At 39.7% G+C, this 26,524-nt stretch overlaps 1 pseudogene; it reads right to left on the reverse strand.

Annotated features, from left to right (window-relative positions):
* Positions 1-247: 247 nt before the first annotated feature.
* On the reverse strand, positions 248-26,524 carry LOC114091964 (small ribosomal subunit protein uS2-like; annotated as a pseudogene).

Below are 26,524 nucleotides of genomic sequence, written 5' to 3' on the forward strand. Positions count from 1 at the left end.
AGAAGTTTATTAAAGGACAGCAGAAAAGACGTCTCCCGGAGGAAGAAGGGGACACAAGAGGGGATAGGGGTATAGGCTTATGAAGAGCATTCTGAATCTGGAGGAACTCTTTGTTGTCCCTGGTAGGAGAGACACCCCTAGTCTGGCCTCCATGCCATCTCCCTTGGTCATCTTCACTTGCTGTGCGAATTTGCGCCTGTTTCAGGAGCATCATGTCTACCTGGATGAGCCCATCAGAATCCACCACTCAATGGCATGTTGTCAACCAGCACAGAATAATGCCATCTTTGATTGCAAAGTGCTGACAAGGAACCATGCTTTCCTCTGGTTGGATCACAAGACAGGCAAGGTCAGACTCCTGCAACGTCTCCCCACCTTGCTGCACTTGATACTGGCAGTCGGACATAATCAGTGGAATCAGGTCTTGCTCCACTTCGTAACTGATAACATGCAGGGAAGATGCAGGTGTGAGGGATACCACCTGGAATCAGGGAGAAGCTGCGAGCCCATCCTACCATCAGAGCAGTCTCGAGGCTGGAGGCCTGCACTCAAGCATGGCTTTGCCCACTGCATCACAAAGTGCCTTGTATTCATCCCCATGCACCAGGTATTGGTCCATCTGGCCTGTGTGGTCCTTCTGCAGCCCAGGAGAAGAGGGTTAGTCATGGTGGGGCAGGGTAGGGTGTTCTGCAAACTCCCTTCTCCATAGGCAAAGAAAGATAGCAGACACTGTTGGAGGTGAGAAGCAACTCAGCTGGAACTCCCTGCGAGGTCCAGCTATGACAATCCTGGAGGTATTCAGGAGCATGGCCTCCACAGGGATGGAGAGCCTGGGGAGAAGGGAGGCTGAACCTGGAGCTTCTTGCTTTCTCTATACACGGCAACACACCAAGCAAAGTGACAAAAACATGTCATCTTTGAGTCCCAGATAGTCATCTTAAAGATGCCAGGAGTTTCAGTGCCATTTTTTAACCCCAAGACAGTAAGAATTTGACAATTTCTGAGCACTGGGAATGGAGAAGCCGGAAAGCCAAACTCATTGCACCGTCTCTCAATTCTTACCCACCTCTGCCTGGCATAGAGCCCAAGACACAGCTTGCAAGCTGAGTAGCCTTTTACCTTGCTGGAAGCAAATATTAAAAGAAACATTCATTCACTTTTCCAGTGTAGAATTCAATTAGAAATTAAGCCTTGATAAAATGCAGGTGAACTACAAACCAGAAACATACCCAAATGTGCACACACAAACATGCCCATACCTACCTTTGCCCCATGGCAGGTGGCCTAAACCCACCCTGAAGCAGAGACCAAGGACCAGATACCTGCCTGTGTCCTGCCTATTATGAGGGATGGGAGAGTGAGGAGTGGTTCCCACAGCTTTCCTGCTCTGCCAGGGACCTGCGTCTCACCTGCTGTGCAATGACTCCCTTGGGAAACACCCACTGGCATCGATGGCCCTGCCTGAGAGGCTCTGCACAAATTCCATCCCTCGCAGGCTAGAGAGCCTCCGGACCAGGTACACGCGGTGCCAGTCGTTCCCTGCCTGGGTGCAGAACTGCCCGACACATCGCAGGTAGTACTGCTCCTCCACAGCCAGCTCTGACAGTGCAAGGAGAAAGCTGGTCAGTGACTGGGGACTAAGAGCCTACTTCTGAGGAACTCAGTAAAAAAAAAAAAAACATCCAGAACAGGGGAACATGGTAAGGGCAAGACCCTAAGGAGAGTTCCTGTTCTGAACTCGTAGCTAATTTCTCCAAGGTAGAGAAGACCTGCCTGAGCCCTCCTGAAGCTCCAAGAGGAGATCAGAAGCCCTGTCGAGACTCACAAGTGGGTCCTGGCCACCTCCCGAAGGTACTGACAAGACACTGTAGTGGCAGGTCCTTGGCCTTGTCTCCCTGAGGAGCAGGTCTGTAGGAAATGGCCTTCCTCCCTCAGGCAGTGGAGTTCACTCCTTGTGCAGTAAGCACTGGTCTTCTCCTGAATTGAATCCTAAGGAGCAAAGAACAAGAAAGAAAAGAATATTATACTTTTCAACAGGTGCTGGGAGCCATTAGCCAAGTAGGTATGACAATTTCCTTGCCAGCGTACCCCATGTTGCTGACATTTGCAGTGACATTGAATGTAGGTGACCTTGCTCAAGGACCAAGGCGGATTAGGGTGTTCCCGGTTTAAGATAATTGGGTTTAGGGCGTTCCAGGTTTAAGATTATTCCTCCTGGGAATAGGGCGTATCCTGCTGCCTAAGTTCCCCTTGAGTTTTCACGGGATTTAGACAGTATTTTTTGGAGACAGATGCCCAGTGGAGGTGGATTTGGGCAGAGAACGTGGATTTCCCCAGAACATGATTGTAGACGGCTGGTGTGAGTTCGGGAATAAAGAGTTGCTGTTTGAATCTACAAGCTGTGTGGTGGCTCGTGATTATGTGCCCAGCCAGACTGCGGCATTTGTGCACAGCCAGACTGTGGCATTTGGCGGCTCGTACGGGGAACATCTGAAACTTGGAGGTAAGTGAAATTGCTTGCCCCTGAGGGAAGGCGAGAGAATGGGTGATCAATTCAAAAAACAATGTGTTCCTGTTGTGATTTATTTTGTTTTTGTTTCAAGCTGCCTATCCCTAGAAATTTCTCAGGCAAACTGGGAAAAATGGTTGGCTAAAGGTTTGAAGTTTGTCAGCCCTGAGGAAGAGAAAATTGATACAACGATTTTTTATTCCGTTTTTGTTTCATTCAGTTTCGGTTTTGTTTTGTGTTATCTTATTGGGTTGCGTTATCTTTATAGTAGATTAGAAATTAGTAAAAAACAAACCGAAAAGATGTTAAGTAAATTGTTAGAGGTTCAGACCATGGAGAAAGACATTTTAGATCAAGCAAAAGAGAAGGTCTCTCGAGCTAGTCAGACAGAGGAAGAAAATGTAAAGGAAAAGGGGTTGTTAGGAAAAAGGCCACAACAGGAGGCTGTTAGTAACTCCGTTTTATCACAAGAGGGCGTAATTCAACCAACAGCCCCACCGATGGAGACAGCTGAGTGGCCCTCAAACCCTGTAGTTGATAAATGGGATCCTGAGACAGGACCTCAAAGATTAGCATGCCCTGTACTTGAACAGGCAGGAGGGCAGCGAATTCACCGTGCTTTAGATTTTAAAACAGTGAAGCAGTTAAAGGAGGCTGTAACAACCTATGGTCCCCAAGCTCCCTTCACGGTAAGCATGGTTGAGTCCATTACTAACTTGGACATGACGCCAGCAGATTGGGCTAGCATGTGTAAATCTGTACTAAATGGAGGACAATATTTGTTATGGAAGGTTGCCAATGAGGAATTTTGCACGGAGACAGCTAGGCGAAATGCAGCAGCCGGTTACCCTCAAAGAAATCTAGATATGTTGTTAGGAAAAGGACCTTATGAGGGTCAACGGCAACAAATTGAATATGATCCTGCTATATATGCACAAATTGCTGCAGACGCAGTTAGGGCATGGAAGACTTTACAAGGACATGGAGATTTACAAGGTCAGCTATCTAAGGTAATACAGAGAGCTAATGAACCTTACGCTGACTTTGTAGATAGGCTAATTCAAATGGCTGCCAAAATTTTTGGGGATACAGAACAAGCAATGCCATTAATAAAACAACTGGCTTATGACCAAGCAAATCGTTGCTGCAGAGAGGTTATTAGACCATGGAGACATGAAGATTTAAACACATATATTAAATTATGTAGAGATATTAATGAACAAGGGCAAGTCTTGGCAGCTGCAGTACAACAGGCTTTAGATGCCAGGCCAAAAACATGCTATGATTGTGAACAAACAGGACATTTTAAAAGGAATTGCCCCATAGGAGGAGGGTTTAACAAAAGTAGGTATCAAAGGAATAGAATACCGGGTATTTGCCCACGATGCCGTAGAGGGAGACATTGGGCTAATGAATGCCGTTCTCAAACCACCATAGAAGGTACTCCCTTATCAAAAAATGGACAAAGACCAGGTATTTATCCAAGATATCGTGGAGAAAGGCATCAGGCTCCATTGCCAAAAAACGGACAGGGGGGCCCAATGCCCCGGGGCCCATAACCACAAATCTGCGGGGCAGTGGAGGAACCCAGCAACACCATCAGGCTAGTGCCCAGGACACATTGTCCATTAAATCCCTCATCAGACAAACCCGAGGGAGTGCAGGGTTGGACATCTGCGCCTCTGCCAGAGCAGTATTAACTCCAGAGATGGGAGTTCAAATCATTCCCACAGGAGTAAAAGGACCTCTTCCCCAAGGAACAGTAGGCTTATTACTGGGACGTAGGTCATCTACATTAAAAGGACTTATGATAAGTCCTGGGGTAATTGATCCCGATTATGTAGGTGAAATAAAAATTATAGCTAGTTCTCCAAGAGGTATATCAGTAATTTCACCTGGAGATAGAATAGCACAGTTGTTAATAATACCCAGCCTACATAATAAATTTCCTAGTCATAGTGTAGAAAGAGGTTCCAGGGGATTAGGCTCCACAGGTGTAGATTGGGCTATGTTGTCTTTAAATTTAGATTCTCGCCCAATGCTAAAACTAAATATTCAAGGTCATGAGTTTAATGGACTACTGGACACAGGAGCTGACCTTAGCATCATATCTCGTCAAGAATGGCCAAAACATTGGCCATTACAACAAGCCACTCAAACGCTTCGAGGCCTAGGAGTGGCGACTAATCCCCATAGAAGTTCTATGATATTAGATTGGAAGGATCCTGAAGGATGTGAAGGAACTATACAGCCATATGTATTGGATCATCTTCCTATAAATTTATGGGGACGAGATGTCCTAGATCAATTAGGTTTGACGTTAACAAATAACATCAATCCTAATGCGCCCACTACTAGGGCTAGACAAGGCTTTAGGAAAGAAAAAAGATTAGGAAAACAAGGGCAAGGTATAGCAGCACCAATACAAATAGATCAAGGAACAGACAGACATGGGTTGGATTTTCAGAAAGGGCCACTGAGACAATCAAAATTACTTGGAAATCAGAAAGACCAGTGTGGGTTCCTCAGTGGCCCCTGACTAAAGAAAAGATACAAGTAGCCCATGATCTGGTCAAACAACAATTAGTGGAAGGACATATACAACCTTCCATATCTCCCCATAATACTCCCATTTTTGTCATCAAAAAGAAATCTGGTAAATGGAGATTATTGCAAGATTTAAGAGCCATTAATAATGAGATGGTTATTATGGGACCTGCTCAATCAGGGATTCCTCAATTGTCTGCTTTGCCAAAAACTTGGCATGTTTTAGCTATAGATATTAAAGATTGTTTTTTTTTCAATTCCAATTCATCCCGAGGATAGTCCACGTTTTGCATTTACTATCCCTGCATTAAATCATGAAGGTCCTGATCAGAGATATGAATGGAAAGTACTCCCTCAAGGGATGGCTAACAGTCCAACTATGTGTCAAATATATGTTAACAAAGCAATCCAGCCACTTAGAAATCAAAATCCTGAACTACAAATATTTCACTATATGGATGATGTATTATTGGCACATAAAGATAAAAACATATTGCTGGAATGTTATGCCACACTTACAAACTTATTAAAAAATTATAATCTAGAGATAGCAATAGATAAAGTACAATTAAATTTTCCAATTAATTATTTAGGAGTTCTATTATCCTCAACCATGGTCCGTCCACCAAAAATTCAAATACGAGTAGATCAACTCAAATCACTTAACGACTTTCAAAAGTTATTGCGAGACATAAATTGGATAAGGCCTTATCTAGGTATACCAACAGGAGAGTTGGGACCTTTATTTGATATTCTAAAAGGTCCATCAGGTCCAAATTCACCCCACATGTTAACTCCTAAAGCAAGAAAGGCATTAAAAATTATTGAAACATATATGCAAAATATGCATTTGGATAGAATTGATATAAGTTTGCCTTTATTATTTATTGTACTACCAACAAAAAATATTCCTACAGGAGTATTTTGGCAAGAAGGTCCATTATTGTGGATACATTTATCTTATTCTCCTAACACTATTCTTACTAGGTATCCTGAGGCTGTAGGACAATTAATACTCAAAGGAATAAAAGCAGCGAAGGGAGTGTTTGGAATTTCTCCCAATAAAATTATTACTCCATATACTATGGATCAAATTGATGAGTTAGCTAATGAGTTAAATACTTGGGCAATAATCATGTGTAAATCTAATGTTACATTTGATAATCATTTACCATCTAATCCTTTGTTGTCTTTTTGGTCTAAGCATCCTGTAGTTTTTCCTAAAATGACAAGAAAAACACCTATCATGAATGCTCCAAATATATTCACTGATGGGTCTAATAATGGTACAGCAGCAGTAGTTACCCCTGATCAAACTTTTACATTTTTAGTACCGAAACAATCAGCTCAAAAGGTAGAGCTTAATGCAGTTTTACAAGCTTTTTTGATGTTTAAAGATTCTGTATTTAATTTATTTTCTGATAGTCAGTATGTAGTTAATGCTATAGTATCTCTTGAAGATGCTGGTAGGATTTCCCCTTCTTCTACTGTTTTCTCTTTGTTTTCCACTATACAAAGTCTAATCTGGGACAGAAAAGATCCATTCTTCATAGGACATATTAGGGCACATACAGGATTGCCTGGAGCCCTTAGTTTAGGCAATGATTTAGCAGATAAAACTACACATGACATACATATTTTCTCTACATTTGAAGAAGCTACAAATTTTCATAAAAGGTTTCATGTTAATGCTAATACTTTACAAAAGCGTTTTAAAATAACTAAGGAACAAGCCAGACATATAATAAAACAATGTCAAAATTGTGTGACATTTTTACCACAAGTTAATCTTGGAGTCAATCCTAGAGGACTGATACCTAACCATATTTGGCAGATGGACGTCACACACTTGCCAGAATTTGGAAAATTAAAATATTTACACGTTACAGTCGATACTTCTTCCGGATTTTTGATGGGCTCCCTTCATGCCGGAGAAAAAACTAAAGATGTTATAGCTCATTGCTTACAAAATTTTGCCACTGTGGGCGTTCCTAAACAGTTAAAAACCGATAATGGTCCTGGCTATACCTCTACCTCTTTTAAACAATTTTGCTCATCATTTGGTATTACTCATATAACAGGAATCCCATACAATCCACAGGGACAAGGCATAGTTGAAAGAGCTCATCAAACTATTAAAACATACTTATTAAAGCAAAAAGAGGGAATTGGAAAGGGGTATATATCCCCCAAAGATAAACTTAAAATAATGCTTTTTACTCTAAACTTTTAAAATTTGGATTCATCAGGACTTAGTGCTGCGGAAAGGCACATGTATCCAAAAAATGTACATAAGCCTAAAGTACTTTGGAAAGATATTCTAACAGGACAATGGAAAGGTCCTGACCTAGTGATTGTCTGGAGTCGGGGCTCTGTTTGTGTTTTTCCACAGGGAGAACAGCAGCCGATTTGGATTCCAGAGAGATTAACTAAAACAATTTCTACAGATCGAAAAGAAGATGATTTGACTCAAATCCATAACAGCTGATATCCAGAACTCCAGCTTGGCCATTCTTACATCTGCGACAGTGATTAACCAGGATGCTTTTTTCAATAGCTATTTTATTATTGCATTTTTCTACATCATAAGGTTCTATTTTTATTTTTTGAGCTCATACAAACGTAGGTTACTGTTTTTCTGATCAGTTTTATTTTTTGACTGTGGAGTTTTTAAACATTGCAATGGAGATTTCACCTAGGTAAAGCTACAAGGCCTTTACTATTTTCTTATGTGTTGTACGTTTGTGTACACTCTTGTGTTTTGTGTTGTATGTCTGTATGTGCGTATGTCCATATTTCTTATATTAGGAGCGCTCATGAAAAAATGGATCCGAATTATTATTATTATTTTTATTCACGTGATTTAAATGGTTTAATTTAAATTAGGTAAACAGCTGTTAAGGATTGTTTTTAAAGTAGGTTAATAGATCTGTTTGTTTACTTTCACCTTTCCTTTTCATTATATTTAATAATTCTTTTCAGGATAATGTCTTTTTAGCATCATTGTCAGAATTCCTATCTTTATCCCAGTGCCGGTGAAGACAAAGATAAAACCAGACTACAGCTTCTATGATAGCTATCACAGTAAACTGTATAAACTGATGCATCAATGAATTTAACTCAGCAAGTAATGCTCAATCAAGGAGTCAACTTAACTTTGGGAGGAAACGGATTTTGGGAGGAAATGGACATATTGATAGATTCCTCCGCTTTGAACTGCTTGCAGAACTTGCCTGGACTATGTAACTATCGTTTGGTGCAGCGAATTGTGGTAATGCTGGCATATCTTTGCTGATGGTGTCACTAGTGATGCAATTTTTATTTCCTTGCCAGCACACCCCATGTTAATTGTGGTAGTGCTGACATATCTTTGCTGATGGTGTCACCAGTGATGCAATTTTTCCCAAGGAGCCGTCAATTGGCTTGGTGTCGTGGCATTTCTGTATCCTCCTCCCTTCTGCTAGTGATGGTCTAAAATTTGGGGGCCAATGGCTTATGCTGGACCGGTAGTCAGTGACGGGTATGATCCAATTGCAGTGGTATCAACCTAAGACAGGAGGCTGACGCCTAAAGGTCAGTTTTCCGATGACGGGTAAGAACCATATGTTGAATCGGACAACCTACCAGGCACGGTCCTTAAGCCACATTGCTTGTTGTTTAATTAATCAGAAGGGGGGAGATGCTGGGAGCCATTAGCCAAGTAGGTATGACAATTTCCTTGCCAGCGTACCCCATGTTGCTGACATTTGCAGTGACATTGAATGTAGGTGACCTTGCTCAAGGACCAAGGCGGATTAGGGTGTTCCCGGTTTAAGATAATTGGGTTTAGGGCGTTCCAGGTTTAAGATTATTCCTCCTGGGAATAGGGCGTATCCTGCTGCCTAAGTTCCCCTTGAGTTCTCACGGGATTTAGACAGTATTTTTTGGGAGACAGATGCCCAGTGGAGGTGGATTTGGGCAGAGAACGTGGATTTGGGCAGAGAACTTGGATTTCCCCAGAACGTGATTGTAGACGGCTGGTGTGAGTTCGGGAATAAAGAGTTGCTGTTTGAATCTACAAGCTGTGTGGTGGCTCGTGATTATGTGCCCAGCCAGACTGCGGCATTTGTGCCCAGCCAGACTGCGGCCAACAGGCAACTCCTCAACCTTCTAAAATTGCCAGTGATAATTAATGGGAAAATAAAGGGCTATCATTATAAAAAAAAAAAAAAAAAGACCCTTCATTAATTACTTCTATGGTGAATATTCTACTTTGTGGCTTACCTTTTAGTTTGCTTCTGTAATTTTTTGGGTTATCTTTTAATAAGCAGGTTTTTTTTTTTTTTTTCATATGGAAAGCCAATGTACTTCTACCACTCATTGACAAGTCTGTTCTTTCTCGGCTGATCTGCAATGCCAGCCTGCTGGGGACTGAATGTTTGTGACCTCCCTTCCCCCCACATTCATCTGTCAAGGCACTAATCCTTATTGTGATGGTTTTTGGAGGTGGAGACTTTTAGAAGATAATTAGGTCTAGATGAGGTCTTAAGGGTGGAGTTGCCATGCCCTTAGAAGAAGAGGAAGAGAACAGAGCCCTGTCTGTTACTGCCATGTGATACAGAAGAAGGTGGTAATCTTCAAGCCAGGAAGAGAGTCCTCACCAGACATTGAATCTGCCAGTGCCTTGATCCCTGACTTGCAGAACTCTAAGTAATAAGTTGTCTGTTATTTAAGCCACTCAGCCTATGGTGTTATGTTAAGCAGCCTAAGCTAAGATCCTGACTCTGATATATATCAAGTGTCCATAAATCTAGATCTTTTTCTGGGCTTTCTTGTCTTTCATTCATTTTTGTCTTTTTCTGAACAATGCCATATTTTCTTCTACATTATAACCTTGATATCTGGTAGGGCAATTCTTCTTCCATAGTAGAGTTTTTGTCTATTATTGGCTCATCATTCTTTTTCCCCCCAAAGGTATTTTGAAAATTTGTTCTTTTTAGATCTATATGACAGTAGAGTGTATTTTGACAGACTATTCATACATGGAGTATAACTTCCCATTCTTGTGGTTGTACATGATGTGTAGTTCCACTGGTGGTGCATTCATATAGGAACATAGGAAAGTTTTATCCAAGTCATTCTACTGTCTTTCCTGTCTTCATCTCCCCTCCCTTTCCTTCATTCTCCTTTGTCTAATCCACTGTTCAGTCTTCATCTATTCTTCTGTCCCCACTCCCCTTATTGTGTATTAGTATCTGCATATCAGAGGGAACATTTGGTTTTGGGGCATTGGCTTATTTCCCTTAGCATGATAGTCTCCAGTTCCATCCATTTACTGGCAAATGCCATAATTAATATTCTTCTTTATGGCTGAGTAATATTCCATTGTGTATATGTGCCATGTTTTCTTTATCCATTCATTTGTTGAAGGGCACCTAGGTTGGTTCCATAGTTTAGCTATTTTGAGTTGAGCTATTGAAAATATTGATGTGGCTGCGTCATTGTAGTATGCTGATTTTAAGTCCTTTGGATATAGAATGAGAAGTAGGATAGCTGGGTCAAATGGTGGTTCTATTCCAAGTTTTCTGAGGAATCTCCATACTGCTTTCCAGAGTAGTTGCACCAGTTTTCAGTCCCACCAACAATGTATGAGTGTACCTTTCCCCCCACCTCCTTTTATTGGCTCATCATTCTTTCATATAGATGGTAAATTATCTTATCAAATTCCAAAGTATGACTAGGAAAGGTTTTTGGTTGAAATTCTATTCAATTTAATTCTATTAATTCTTTTGAATGTATTTTGGGAAGAATTTATGTATTTATGATATTAAATTTCTTATCTATAAACACAGTATATAGCTTATATTTATTAAGTCTTTTTAGTATGTTTAAATAAAGTTTTTAAAAGTTTTCCATATAGAATCTTGCGTATAATTTTAAATATTTGCTCTTGGTATCTTAATTTTTATCACTACCATAAGTAGTTGTTTTAATATTTTCTGACTTTGTTAGTATGTAGAAATGTACTTCACTTGGTAATTTGATCTTATACTCAGATACTTTATTAAACTGTATTATTCTACTGATTTATCTGTAGGTTCTTTGGCATTTTCTTCTTCTTTTTTGGTACTGGGGATTGAACCCAGGGGTGCTTAAACACTGAGCCACATCCCCAGCCCTTTTTATTTTAAAAAAGAGACAGGGTCTTGCCAAGTTGCTTAGGTCCTCATAAGTTGCTGAGGCTGGCTTTGACCTTGTGATCCTCCTGCCTCAGCATCCTGAGCCTTTGGGATTATAGGCATGTACCACCGTGCCCAGCTGGTGTTTTCTATACAGACTGTTAAATCATCTGCAAATAAGACAATTCTGTTTCTAATCTTCAGTCTTTTTTACTCTTACTTTTTTTTTTTTTGGTCTTATCTCAATAGTTGGGACCACCAATGAAATGTCAAAAACAAAACAAAACAAAACAAACAAACAAACAAACAAACAAAAAAAACCATACAAAAAAACCCCAGTGATTATAGGTATCAGTGCATTGAATAGTATTGCTACAATTTGAGTTTAACCTAAAACTTCAGAATATAACTTTATTTGGAAATAGGGCCTTACAGTTGTAACTAAGGATGGAGATGAGATCCTACTAGACCTAAATGCAATGCAAATGTCCTGATAAGAGATAGAAAAGAACACACAGAACCCTGGCATGGTGGCTCATGCCTGTAATCCCACCTACTCAGGAGGCTGAGGCAGAAGGATAGTAAGTTCCAGGATAGCCTGGGGAACAAAGCCAGACCTTGTCCCAAAATATAAAAGGGCTTGGGATATAGCTCAGTGGTAGAGCTCCCCTGGGTTCAGTCTACAGTACTGCAAAGAAAAAGGACACATAGACACACAGGGAAGGTAGAGGCAGAGATTGGAGTAGTGTATCTGCAGTTCAGGAACACCGAGGATTGCCTGCAAGCACCATGGCACCTATGCCTTGGAGTTTCCAGAAAGAATCAATGCTAACATCTTGCTCTCAGCTTCTGGTCTTCTGAAATGGAAGAGAATGCATTTCTGTTGTTTTAAGCCACCAGTTTATGGTAATCTGTCATGGCAGCATAACGCAATGGACATCTTTGTCTTTTTTTTCCTGACATTTGTAATTTGTTTAATTTTGTTTATATGTGTGTGTCTGAGAGACAGACATAGGATAAGTTTGAAACTGAATCTTTAATTATAGTCATTATTTTAAAATAAATTTTTTTTTAATTATTATTTTTTTAATTTTTGTAGTTGTAGATGGAGAGCATGCCTTTATTTTATTTGTTTATTTTTATGTGGTGCTAGGGATCAAATCCAGTGCCTCACACATGCTAGGCAAGTGTTCTGCCACTGAGCTACAGCCCCAGCCCTAAAAATAAATTTTTAATTGGCAATGTATTCACATAGTTCAAAACAAAAAGGTATATACAAAAGGGTATACTCCAGCCACCCACCATAGTGTTCTTTATGTGTGTGTGTGTGTGTGTTGTTTTTTTTCATTAAATATAGCTCAGTGATCAGTCCTGACCATTATGCAAAACTGATTTCTTACTCATTTGTACAACTTCATAGTATTTTTATTGGTTGGGTATATAATTGTTTGTTAAACTAATTCATGTTTGTGGAATTTAGGATGTTCTTAATTTTTTGTAATTATAAATAGTGCTTTTATGAGTGTATCTATTGGATAAGTTTCTAGAAATAGATTGCTTTTTTTTTTTTTTTTTGAAAACAGGAAAAAGAAGGTTTATTGCTTTGCTAGCAAAGGAGAAACATAGGGGACTCCTGTCCCAAAGGCTATGAGCTGTTCATCTGCAGGAACAGGAGGCTTTTATACGGGTAATTCAGAGCAAATGAGAATAGGGAGAGATCAGGAAGGAGAAGATTAGGGAAGAGATCAGGAAGAAGGTTAGGGAAAAGAAGTTGGGGAAAAGAAAAAAAAAAAAAAAAAAACAAGGCTAAAGGGATATAGTCCAAGCATAAAATGAACCCTTGTTACAATCCCCCACTGTCAATTTCTACATTCCATTTCTATGGAAAGTGAGTGATGACATCTCCAAAGCTACTTCCTGCTGAAAGGGGGTAAAGTTTTGGGAAGTAACCCAAAATCCTTCTTCTCTATCCTGTGGGGCATGGACCGTTAAGAGCATTCAGCTTCAGAGCAGTCCAGGGGTCCACAGTGGCAGATGGCAGGTGACTGGACAAGGCATACATAGGGCAGGGATTATGCTAAGCCAACAATAAAGACAGCAAAGCATTACTTTTTTGTAAACAATTAGCACAAAACAATTACTATTTCAGCCAGTCTCCAAAAACTATGAGGACAGTAACTCATAATCTTCTCAGTGAAAAACGGCTCAAATTCAATCTAAGAGGTTAGGAAGATTTGTAAGCCTATGAAATCAGACTCAAATTAATTCAGGACAAATTTGTAACTCTTGTGATTAGTATTATTAGGCACACTCACACAAGAACCTTTCCTTCATAGCCTCCAGCTTTACTTACTGTTGGTAGGGCTGACACAAGTGTATATCTTAAGTTACATTAACAACAACAACAATATTGTTTTTTCCTTTTAAATGTCTACCCACATACGACTGTGCTTGAGCTACACTCTCCTGCCAGGTATTTAAGACCAAGTTGGTCAAAACTGACCTTGTTCTATCTATTCTTAAGAGTCAGCTAAGAGTCCTCAGAGATCACTCTTGGGGACATGTGTGAAGCCTCCTGGCTCCTTTAGCTTTCCTCTACCAGTGGTGCCACTTCCCAGGATTTTTTGGGGTCTGGCTGACCATAAATGGCTTCTTTTGGAAGCATTAGGGACATTTCCATCTCCAGTGACCCTCCTCATTGCAGAATGTGTACTGCTTGGCTTCCTATTCTCTGGGATCCTCTTAGATCTTCCTGATCCATAGATTGGGTGGCTCATCAGAGTTGCAGGGCTCAGAGAGGGGTCTCTGTCATTCCCTGGGTCCCAGCTGACCTTAGAGGGCAGGGGCCAAAGTGTTGGCTGCTTTTCCTTGGCCCTTGTACTTCCTTAACTTTGGTCTCCAAGTTTTTGGTTTCAAACGCCTAGCAAACCAGTTTCATTTAATTGGGGTTAGTATTTGTATTGGAAGTCAGCATTATATAATATCTACCCTGTAGGTGATGGCTCAAATTAGTCTCAAATATTGACCCAGGGTTGTGTTTTTTTATTTTTTAAGTATCTCTGCAAAACACTGCAGGCAACAGTTATAAAGTTTATAAGGAAAATACAAAACAAAATTAACACAGCAAAAACATTCAGTTTGTGTAATAGCTATGAACCAAAAAAAAAAGACTTTTATAATCTTGAATCTTTGCTTAGTTATGTTATATTATATCCCCTCTTTGAGATCACAGTAATCTTTACAACAAAATCAATCTTTTGATCACAACTTTAAATGAGCTGAAGTCTAGCCTATTTTGGAGCCATTTTAACATGGAGTAAGGTGGAAGGCAGAGGCTTAACAAAAATCAAAGGATAGCCTTAAATCTCTTGGAACTTTTAGCAAACAGTGTTAATCATCAGAAATTGACTTAGCGAAAACCACGGTAAGGCAGGACTCTTCACAAATAACACAAAACAACATTACATCTGAAACATGAGTCACAGAAAGGCTAAGAGAGCTTTAACTTTCTTTTTGTGGAAAAAGTAGCAGGGTGATTCTGTGTTTTAACATGCCATCTTTAAACAGATCAGACTCTCCTTAATACCTTCTAAAAATACCTTTAAATTCCAATTCGAGTGTGCAGAGTAACACAAAAAATTGTACATATAACTTTTTTACAACAGGTTACTTTATCTAGCTATAAAACATCAAATATATGAATAAATACCAACCAAATTTATTTCAAACCTGAGACTTTTGCTACACCTAATTTTATTTTGGAGAACACCAACTTGGCAAAGTGCTCTCCAAAGCTTTACATTTATCTAAGCTTAAATTTAAAAAAAAATTTTTTTAGATGTTGATAGACCTTTATTATTATTATTTTTTAATGTATTTGTATGCAGTGCTGAGGATAGAATCCAGGGCCTCACACATGCCAGGCAGGTGCTCTACCGCTGAACCCCAGCCCAGCCCCAAAGCTTAAATTTTAAAGTGCAATTTAGAATCTAGAGTGTATGGTAACAATAAATACAGGTCTGCATGGATTAAAAAAAATCAAAGGAATAGCCTTAAATCTCTTGTAACTTTTAGCAAACAGTGTTAATCATCAGAAATCGACTTAGTGAAAGCCAACAGATAAGACAGGTCTTGTCAGACACAATGTATAAAAAAGAGCACTTATTGGTTATCCTGCTAGTAAACTTATATATACTTTCATTTTAAGCTTTTACATAACACTTAGACATGGCTTAGACAGTTCTCAGATGCATACATATCCTATTCATATATATTTTGGGTGTCAACTATATTGTTTTAACCTAAATAACAATTGTTTGTTTAGTTACAAAGTAATCATTTAAGATTTTAAAACAGGTACAAACCTCAATTCCTTTAAGACTTGATTTCCCCAAGTAATAAACCTGACAAATACAATAAAATTATCCATAGATAAGAGCAGATCAATGTTTCAGACTTTGCTTCATATTAGTATGTTAAAGTTCAAATAACTTTGACTCTGCTAATTATAGCCAATTTAATCAAACACAAACTTTCTGAAATTTACCTTCTGCTCACCTTCTGTGACTGACTTAAACATTCACAACTTCTTTACATCCTTAGTTTTGCCCACTTTCATCTTGGACTTTAGCCTAAGAATACTACTTTACCAGATAATACTTTCTCCTCCAGAAACATTTCTTTTACCTTCTAATTTTTCATACTAAAATATATTTTCATACCTGTAGCTTTCTTTTATCTTGTCTAGTTTTGGACCCTTTCTTAAATTCATATTCTGAAACAGACCTTATGAATATTATCTGTGCATTTAATTTACAGGATGATTCTATTCCAGGAGAGAGTTGGACAATCCAGCACATACAAAGACTGTGTCTTAATCTTTTGAATTTAAGGGGTTAGATGCTCAATCAATTTAGAATCCAGAATGTTGAATTTAAGGGGTTGGAGCACAGGATATTTTTGAGCCTGACCTGTCTCCCTTATCGTTATCACAATGTCACCAACTTTAAATGAGTTCCCCACAGTCAATTGTACCCAGGGGCTCCTTTGGGGCCTTTTTCTTACACTAGGCATATTGATATACAATGGCGGAGGCCCTTTCCGTCCTTTTCTTTAGGCTTCCTTGAAGATCCTCTTTCAGAGGCTGCCTACAAAACACAGGTGGGCCTTATTTTCTACCTTTTTCTTTTCTGTATTCGGTTATTTATTCTGCGGGTTTCCCCAGGCATTTAGTTTGATGGGATGCTATTCTAGCAAGAATTGCTTTGCCCCAGTGATGAATATTCCCTGGCTAAATAGGGTCTCCTGTCAGATCTTCAAAGGGGAGACTTCTTGTCCCCAGGTCATAACCTGACAGTGCTGGAACCTACTGCCACATCCCATGTGGCCAGCAACCTCCACCTCAACCCAGGGGGAAAAGGGGCTGAAAGGCAGGGCAAAGCCCAGAACCTCTTTGGCCCATTTTTCTACAGCCTAGGTGGCTTTTTTGGGGATTATTTTCCCCCCCAGTTTAGGGCCAGTGTCCTTGACCACAATGAAATGATCTGTGGCTGATTGGGGCCAGGCTGAGAAACAGTGCTGGGAATACCGGCACTGGGTTTAAAAGATTTAAATCTTTTCAACCCTTTCTTCTGGATTCCTGCTATCCTTACACAGAAGAGGCAGTCAGTGCCTTTTGGCACCTTCAATTTAGTTCCTGACGGTTCAGACCCCTTATCATGCAACAGCATAAATGCCCGTACATATACTTTACCCCTGACATACCAACTTCAGCATCAGTCAGAATTGTATAATAATCCAGAAAAACCATTCAAAGGCCAGATTGTATTACAGCAAACCATCTTTCTCTTAGGCTTATACCTATAGGTGGCCAGTTCAGCCAAGATCTCTCTGCTCAAGATCAATGCAGCATAGTCCATGTCTTAAAGGCCAGTAACAGACAAAACAAAACAAAACAAAGGGGCTGGGGATGTGGCTCAAGCGGTAGCGCGCTCGCCTGGCATGCGTGTGGCCCGGGTTCGATCCTCAGCACCACATACAAACAAAGATGTTGTGTCCGCCGAAAACTAAAAAATAAAATATAAAAAACAAAACAAAACAAAAACAAACAAAACAAAACAAAAAAACCCACAGCTGAGAGAGGATCACCTAAACCAGGGCTGACAGATAGGAACCTTTAAAAACAGACAGACCTGCATGTACAAATTTCTTTTACTTACTTTACCTTTGACCAACCACAACTACAAGATTGTACAATAATCTAGAAAGCTATTAAAAAGCCAGATCTTTACATATAAAACATTATCTTAGATAGTCTTATAGGTGGCCCTTTCTTCAACTCACTTTACCTCCGACAAATCAATTCTAATTGCAAGATTGTACAAAAAGAAACACAGACAACCAGAAAGAAGTGCCAAAACTATGGCTGATAGATAGGAACCTTTAAATTGACCAGCCAAGAACTTTTTCCCAAGAGACTATCTGTAGAAACAATGCAGTACTGGCCATGTATTAAAAGGGGCAGCAGCAGATACAAATAAAACAGATAAGTGGAGGGAATTCTCAAGCCCAAGGCCAACAAACAGATGAGAACCTAGAACAGATCAGAAGGGACTACATATCCCTAAGTCCCACTTAACCGTGACTCTTAAACCAGTGGTGCCACAAATGTCCCCAGAAAGAGGGACCAGCTGTTCCCACAAATAGGAACTAGGTGTATGGAATCAAGGGTCTCCGCATGCACACTGAGGAATTTACAAAATGGCCAAGGGTGTGTGAATTTCCTCAGTTCAGTTTCCTTTTTCTCAAAGTAGAGCAACTGATGGAGCAACTTGTGCAGTTCAAAGAGAAGGTGGGAATTTCCAGAAAGAGCTTTGGGAGCTGCTGGGATGGTCCCTCAGTTCCTCCCTTTACTCACAGGAGGCAAACTCACAGGTCTCTCAATTTCTCCAATAGTCAGCTCTGAACAAACTCACCAGCACCATGAATCCCTGGCATGGAAATTTTGGGGTTCCTTGGAGAGCCAGGCCTGCCCAAGAAAGCTGGAGCAGGGGCTGCTCTTGGCTCCTGGCTTGGCTTGCCAAATTTGTAACCGAATGCTGGGTCCTCGTCCTCAATGCCAATCCAATAACAAAGGCAAGGTCTTGAGTAAAAGGAAAAAGGTTTATTGCTTTGCTAGCAAAGGAGAAACAGGGGACTCCTGTCCCAAAGGCTGTGATTCTCTAGAATTGCTATTTTAGGTATGTGTTTTTGTTGATTGATATTACCAAATTGCTTTTGTTAGAAAGATTATAATTTACACTGCAGATAGGAATCAGTGAGAATGCTCATCACCTATACTCTAATCAACAGTCTTTTTTTTTTTTTTTTTCCTAGTAGCGTTGAGAATCAAACCCAGGGCTTAAAATGTGTGAGAAAAGTGCTGTACCACTGAGCTTATGCCCAGACCTTTTAATTTTATCTTGAAACAGGATCTGGCTGAGTTACTGAGGCTGGCCTTGAATTTGCTATCCTCCTGCCTCAGCTTATAGAATAGATGGATCATAGGTCTGTGTCATCACCTCTGTCAACATAGTCAAAATTTTGGATGTGTGCTAATCCAATATGAAGCTATGGAAACTCCACATAGTTTCAGTTTACATTTTCTTCTCAGTAAAATGAAGTGTCTTTTTAGATGTTAAATAGCCATTTGTGATTCATTTTTTTTTCTTATCCTTTGCCCACTTTCCTGTTGAGTTACTTTTATTCTTATTTATTTATAGGTGCTTTAGGAGGGCACTAGTTCTTTGTAATGTGAGTTATGGACATTTTCCTGGGTTCATTTACTCCGTAATAATGCTTTCCACACTTTTCTGATTTTCTGAATTTATAGGTTGTTTCTTTCCTTAGAACTAATAATATTGTTTAGATAGGGGCAGGGCCCACCCCCAAAAAGTAAAATTTAGCATGCTGAAAAGATGGCATTTTCAAAGAATCCTAACAACCCTGCGACTTTGCTATACTTTGGTCAAAACTTAAGGGATTTTATTTTCTATATTTCCTTTGTTTCAGAAAAAATTTAAAATCTAAGAACTGTCTCCTTGACTACACTTAAATTTTTGAAAGTTTGCTTTTGCCACATAGAAAAAAAATGTAATGTAGAAAAATGAGATAGTAGAAATAAAAATAAGGGGGAAAATTCCCTCAATTTCCCTAATTGTTAACGCCATACTTTTAATGATATGTACTTTGAGATATATGTACATATATGTCTCAATATTGTTGTTTGAAAATGAGACATACTTTAAACTTGTCAGGTCATCTTACAAATCTAAAAAATGTTAGTAATATTTGTTGTATGGATATAAACCAATTTTGTGGTTTATCTTCAGTTGTTTCTGCAAATTCACTCTTTTCTTCATAGTCATTAGCTTTTGCTTATTCCTAGCATTTGGCCTTGACCTTCTTCTCTTCCAGGTATTATCTCCTAGGTATTTGTATTGATGGCTTGCAATTTCAACTGCTAGATAACATGCCTGCAACTCACAACTGATATGTCTAGCTTATAAAACTCTGCTGAGCCCCAACCTATATATCAGACCTACTACGTAGCATTTCCACTTGCTGGCATCCAGATACCTCAAATTCTATGTACCCAAGCAAGTGAGAACTATGAAATTCTTCCATCACAAACCTGACATCCTGCCAATGTTCCTTATTAAGTGAACGGCACAGTAATCTGTCTACCAAATAAGGCATAAACACAGGAATCATCATTAATGCACCCTTCTGCCTTCCCCCGTGTCTATCGTATTACCAGATCATTGCTCATTTTCTTTTTCTTTCTTCCTTTTTTTTTTTTTTAACCTCATTGCCAGACATGCTTTGTTCAGTTCTGGAGGGGCACATCTTGTGGGGAAAATGGTGGTGGGCCACCTTGAGGGTCTGGCTTTTATATGGCCTTAACAGAGCCAGGTCATTGGAGGAGCTGGTAACCTTTGGCAAGCCCTCTTGGTGGGCATGGCCAGGTAATGGGAGGAGTTTCATTGCCCATTTTTCTCAAGTCTTTCCATTTCTTAGTGTCTTTACTGCCAACATTTCAGTCTATGATATGACCTTTGGCCAACCAACAGGTCTCTGTGTTCCCCATTGGACCCCATCTCAAATTCTCTATAGCAATGCCTCTTGAAGTATCTGTGGTGAAGGACCATTATTTAAAAAATTTTCCAATCTGTTACATTTTGTCACATTTGTAAAGATAGTAAAAATAAATTAATAGAAAAATGAAATAAAGGACTGGGATTGTGGCTTGGTGGTAGAACGCTTGCCTCGCATGTGTGAGGTATTGGATTCGATCCCTAGCACCACATTAAAAAACTAAATGAACAAAATAAAGGTATTGTGTTCAGATACAACTAAAAATATTTTTAAAAAGAAAAATGAAATAAAAACAAAGCCAAAATATAAGCTTCAATTTTTTTATTATCAGACACAACAGATATAAATCTTCTCTCTCATAGTGATATAAAAGTTTCCAAATACTTACTCTGAGATTTTGCATTTACCTTGATGTGTACTGGTTGCAAACAACACACCATATCTGATTTGGCCTACTATTGAATCCTCAATGCTGAGGGCATTGCCTGGCATACAAAAGACACCTAATAAGTATTTGTGAAATTAAAAATATAACTTTGCCAATTTGGGGGCAAGTTGTTTCCAATGATTGGTCACTTTAAATATCACATTGAGCATGTCTATAATTAAGTCTTCATTTCTTCAGGCTCAATTCCTAGCCATAGAATTACTACATCCAGGGTAGAGATATTTAAAAAAGGTTTTGTTAAGCTAAATTGCCTTTTAGAAAGATTGTGATCCCATCAATGTTGAATATGAGTGCCATTTTTGTTCCTTTGCAATAGTTCTCTGTTTAGCTCCTTCTCCTAATTTAACTACTTCAGTCTTGGCCTATGTCTTGGATCATCTTTGAGCTGGGGAGAAATAGCTTTTCTGCCCCTTGTCCCCATTCTGCTTTTCCAGGGAATGGTTCATTACCAGGTGGTATTTACCTTTATCTGAATAGAGTAGTTTGGGACGGTTGGAGGGGGCAGGAAGGACCATTGCTCTTTAGGATATTCTAGTTCTTTGAGTCTTCCTAGGTCTGGATTTTTTTTCCCGTGGTGTCTCCTTTAATTTAGTTTGGCACAAATTTTGACTTTTGCAGCCAAGCAAAACTAGTGGTTATCTGACTCATATCTGTGTTAGTCTGTGGGCATGAAAGTATCTCTTTGTAAGACCCTATGGCCTTTTTTTTAAAAACTTTACTGAAAATTTATTCAATAAAATAATAGCAGAATTTTTCAAGTATATATTTATTATTTTTTTCTTTATATATGGCAGAGGAATGCATTACAATTCTTATTACACATATAGAGCACAATTTTTCATATCTCTGGTTGTATACAAAGTACATGTACATTTTCATACATATACTTTGGATAAGAATGATCATCACATTCCACCATCATTTTTAACCCCATGCCCTCTCCCTTCCCCTCCCACCCCTCTTCCCTATCTAGAGTTTGTCTATTCCTCCCATGCTCCGTCTTCCCACCCCACTATGAATCAGCCTCCTTACATCAGAGAAAACATTGGCATTTGTTTTTTTTGGATTGGCTAACTTCACGTGGCATTATCTTCTCTAACTCCATCCATTTACTTGCAAATGACCTGATTTTATTCTCTTCTATTGCTGAGTAAAATTCCATTGTGTATATATGCCACATTTTTTAATCCATTCATCTATTGAAGGGCATCTAGTTTGGTTCCACAATTTAGCTATTGTGATTTGTGCTGCTATAAACATTGATGTGGCTATGTCCCTGTAGTATGCTCTTTTTAACTCCCCAGGAGAGGGATAGCTGGGTCAAATGGTGGTTCCATTCCCAATTTTCCAAGGATTCTCCATACTGCTTTCCATATTGGCTGCACCAGTTTGTAGTCCCACCAGCAGTGTATGAGTGTCCCTTTTCCCCCACATCCTTGCCAACACTTATTGTTGTTTGTCTTCATAATAGCTGCCATTCTGACTGGAGTGAGATGAAATCTTAAAGTAGTTTTGATTTGCATTTCTCTAATTGCTAGTAATGATGAACATTTTTTCATATATTTGTTGATTGATTGTATATCCTCTTCTGAGAAGTGTCGACCCTACGGTCTTTTCTTGTTGGCTTTCAGATAGGCTGACTTAAACTGAAACTTGGACTTTCTTATGAGAATTAGATGTCCAAAATAATCAATACCTGAGTGAGGATACTTTTTATTACAAGTTGCAGAAAATCCTAATACAAACAGATACATTTATTATCTTCCATAATGGGAAGTCCAGAGGTAGGGTGAGCTTTAGACTAGTCAAGATCAGCAATGCCTCAATTATGTCATTAGAGACCCAAGTTTATTCTTTTCTTTGTTCTGCTATTCTCAACAGATGCTTCCTCCTAAGATTGGCTTCTTATGTTGCAAGGTAGCTGCCAATAGACAAAAAGGACATAGACTTCCTTGGTGATTCTTGATATAGAGAGGGGGAGGGGGTTTTTATTAAAATGAATCAAGATTTTCCTTTTATGTGACTGGATCAACTTAAATTATGTGTTCCCATCTAAAATGTTTCTAAAAGCCTTTAAAAATGTAGGTTTGGGGGCTGGGGCTGTAGCTCAGTGGCAGAGTACTTGCCTAGCATGTGAGAGGCACTGGATTTGATTCTCAGCAGCACATAAAAAAATAAATTAAATAAAGGCATGCTGTTCATCTAGAACTATAAATTTTTTTTAAATGTAGGTTTGGTGGGTAGAAAGTTAGTGTTCCAAGTTATAATTTAACTAGCTCCTTTGTAATCACAGACCAAGGTTAGTTACTTCATAGCTAGGGCATAGAAGAATCTGCATGACACTCCATATTTTATGGTTTATCGTTTCTAATCCTTTTATGTTATCAATTTGTAATTTGTCAGGATTCTGGTTTTCAAATAACAAATACTCAGTTCAATTTGATTTAAACAAAAAAAGTTTAGGGCTGGAGATATGGCTCAGTGGTAGAGCATTTGTCTGGCATGTGTGAAGCCCTGAGTTCAGTCCCTAGCACTGCCAAAAAAAGGCGAGGGGAAGGAGGATTTTATTGATTCATGGAACTGGAAAGGGTATGGGATAGTCTGATTTTGGACGTGGCTGAATGTAAAGCCTGAAATGTCATCCAGGTCCTTCTTTCCTAGTAAGTTTTCTCAATTTGGTAATCATGAGGGCCATCAAAAGCCTAAGACTCAAATCTTATTAGCCTTAGCAATCTCAGCAGAAAGAGTATCTTCTCTGATCACTCTGGCAGAAAAATCCCAGGAAGCATTCTGATTGGTTACCTTCTTATTTCTGAATCAATTACTGTGGCCATGGGAATAGAATATTCTGATTGGTTAGGACTGAGTCATGTGTCTCATGTGTTCCAGGTTGGCAGTTCAGCCATATCTAAACTTGGAAATCCTTCCCCTCTGGAAAAATGGATTGGTTATGGGAAGAAGGGGGTAGGGGTGAATGTTGGGAAGGCAAAAATAACAGCTGCTTACTAATTTAGCAGTTCAAAAGAGTCCAAATTTGCTACAGCAGTAATTCTCAAATTGTGTTCCCCAGACATACTAAATCAGAAATTCTGAACTAAATAGGCATGGCATCACATACCTGTAATACCAGCTACTTTGGAGGCTGAGACTAGAGGATCATGAGTTGGAGCCCAGCATGGAACACAGTGAGCCCCCAATTAAAAAAGAAGAAGAAGAGGAGGAGGAGGAGGAGGAGGAGGAGGAGAAGGGGGAGGGGAGGGAGAGGAGGAGGAAGAAGAGGAAGAGGAGGAGGAAGAGGAGGAAGAAGAGGAAGAAGAAGAGGAGGAGGAGAAATGAAAAATTCTGGTAGTACAGCCAGAAATCATTTCTCCTTCTTTGTTGATACTCTCGTACTTTTTTGTAAAAAACTTAATCATGGTTTCTTTTAGGTCTTTCGATGTGTTTGTAATTGCTACTATGAAGTCTTTGCCTGTTAAATCCAATATCTGGGCCCCTTCACAGGGGGTTTCTTTTGCCTATCTGTTTTCCTCTGTACAGGTTACCCTTTTTACAGGTTTATTTTCGTGTCTCACAGTGTTTGTTGTTGAAAACTGTAGTATCTTGGGTAATATATTGCAGCAACTCTGGATACTGACTCTCCCCCTCCCCAGGCTTATTTTGTTATTGTTTGTTTAGTGACTTAGCTGAACTATTCTAGTGAAGTCTATTTCCCTTTCCCTTGAAATGCACAGCCTCTATTTTAGCTCTACAGAGGCTGAAGTCTTAGAATGTATACATGGTTCCTGGGATAAGCATTTTATCAGGACTCTTTTTTCCCCTCAATCCCATTAATGGGATTGAACCCAGGACTTTATTTGCTCATGCTGGGTAAACATTCTATCACTGAGCTACATCCCCAGTCCTTTTAAAAATTTTAGTTTGAGACAGGGTATCACTGAGGCTGGCCTTGCATTTGTGATCTTCCTGTTTCAGTGTTCTTTTTGACTTCCAAATTCTTCCTTGATCTCTCTGTTGTACTCCACCTGTCATTATCGTATCATATCCAGCTTTTATTTATTTATTTTGGTACTAGGGACTGAACCCAGGGGTACTTTACCACTGAGCCACATCCTAGACCTTTTTTTATTATTATTTTAATTTTGAGACAGGGCCTCTCTAAGTTGCAGAGGCTAGCCTCGAACTTGTGATCTTTCTAACTCAGCCTCCTGAATGCTGGGATTACAGATGTGCACCATCACGCCCATCCAGCTTTAAGCCTTCATTAATTGCATGCTGATTTTCCTGTTGTTTCTGACCATGCCCTGAGTTATAAATTTCTCCAAGTCTGATTGAATTAAACTTATGTTCCTTTGCAGAGATAGTTTTTGAGAATAATTCCTGATGTTTGTGCTGTTCCCAGGAGGCTTTCTCTTTCCCTAGTTCTCTCTTGCAAATTTGCTGACCTACATTTTTGCTTATCGATCTTGTGAAACTGTCAGCTTCCTTTTAATTTCTTATCTAATTTCTCTATTGTCTCTGAGACTGCCCCTAAACTTGAACTTGTACTCTGTTCTAAATTAAGCCATTTCCCCTGAGGAGAACTTGTCTGCTCATAGCCTGCCTCTTCCTCTGAGCAAAATCTCTGAGCCACTGCTCCAGAGTTGAAGTTTGGAATAGTGGGCCACTTCTGTGGAAAGACAACCCTAGTTTAAGAGCAGAACTCTGGATAGGGGCAGTAGCCTTTGATCGTCTCAGCTTACCTCTCTTGGAGTGGGATTCTGACCTAAAAACATGTTGGGAGGAGGCCCAGTATTATTATTTTTGAAACTAATGTTTGTTTTCCAGGAACTTTATTTCCATTTTGCTTAAGAGCTGTGGAAGAAGAGCTCAAAACCACTCTTATTCCTGCCCATTCAGTGGCCTTAACAGTGGGTCCTACAGACCAGTCTTCAGTGGCTAGCTGGGCCCTCCATCTTCAGTAGGGAACTGCTAGATAGACATAAAGGCCACTTGCCCATCTGCAGACCAGTCTGCATCCTCAGGTCGAGTTCCTTCAGGAGCCGGCACAGTTCTTTCACCCTGAAATGCCTCCTTGGTCATGGGCTTTTCAGTGGCAGCCTCTTCAGTGTCTCTAGAATTAAAGATCAGGCACGACCTGCAAGGAATGTTCAGAGGAGATGATGCCATGTGTGTTCAAAACTTCCTGGGCCAGCACCTGGGAAGATTCACCACATCAGCCCCACGGGGTGAGTTCCCTTGTTGTCTCATGGTAAAGCAATGTCCACACAGTGCAGAGGAGAATCTGTGTTGCACATGGTGATGGCAGGCAGGTTGAATAAAATGCCTCTGTAAGAAGCTGGTGGTCAGACCTGGGATCAGTAACCACCAGATGATGTGGCTCCTGGAAGGTTGTCTGGATCTTGTTGGTGAAGATTCCAGAAGTAAAGTGGCCAGTAAAAGGAGTGGCTCTAGTGGAGCAGCAAACTTCAACACAGCCACTGGTCAGGATTCCTAGGGTAGGACACTGACCTCAGCAGGGCTTTCAGTGGCTACAGTGGCACAAGTTGTTAGGAGAAGCTTCTCCCAGTTCTGCTTCAAATTAATGATATAGATACCATTGCTTTCCCTTTTGTAGATGTACTGTTCCATCTGGAAATCAAGATTGGTACCACCTAAGTGGGTCTCTGCTAAAAGGAATTTGAAGACATCTTTCTTCTTCATTTGGAGGGCATCAAGGGTTTTGGACAT

The sequence above is a fragment of the Marmota flaviventris genome, chromosome 14 (genome assembly GCF_047511675.1).
Source record: "Marmota flaviventris isolate mMarFla1 chromosome 14, mMarFla1.hap1, whole genome shotgun sequence".
Taxonomy (NCBI): domain Eukaryota; kingdom Metazoa; phylum Chordata; class Mammalia; order Rodentia; family Sciuridae; genus Marmota; species Marmota flaviventris.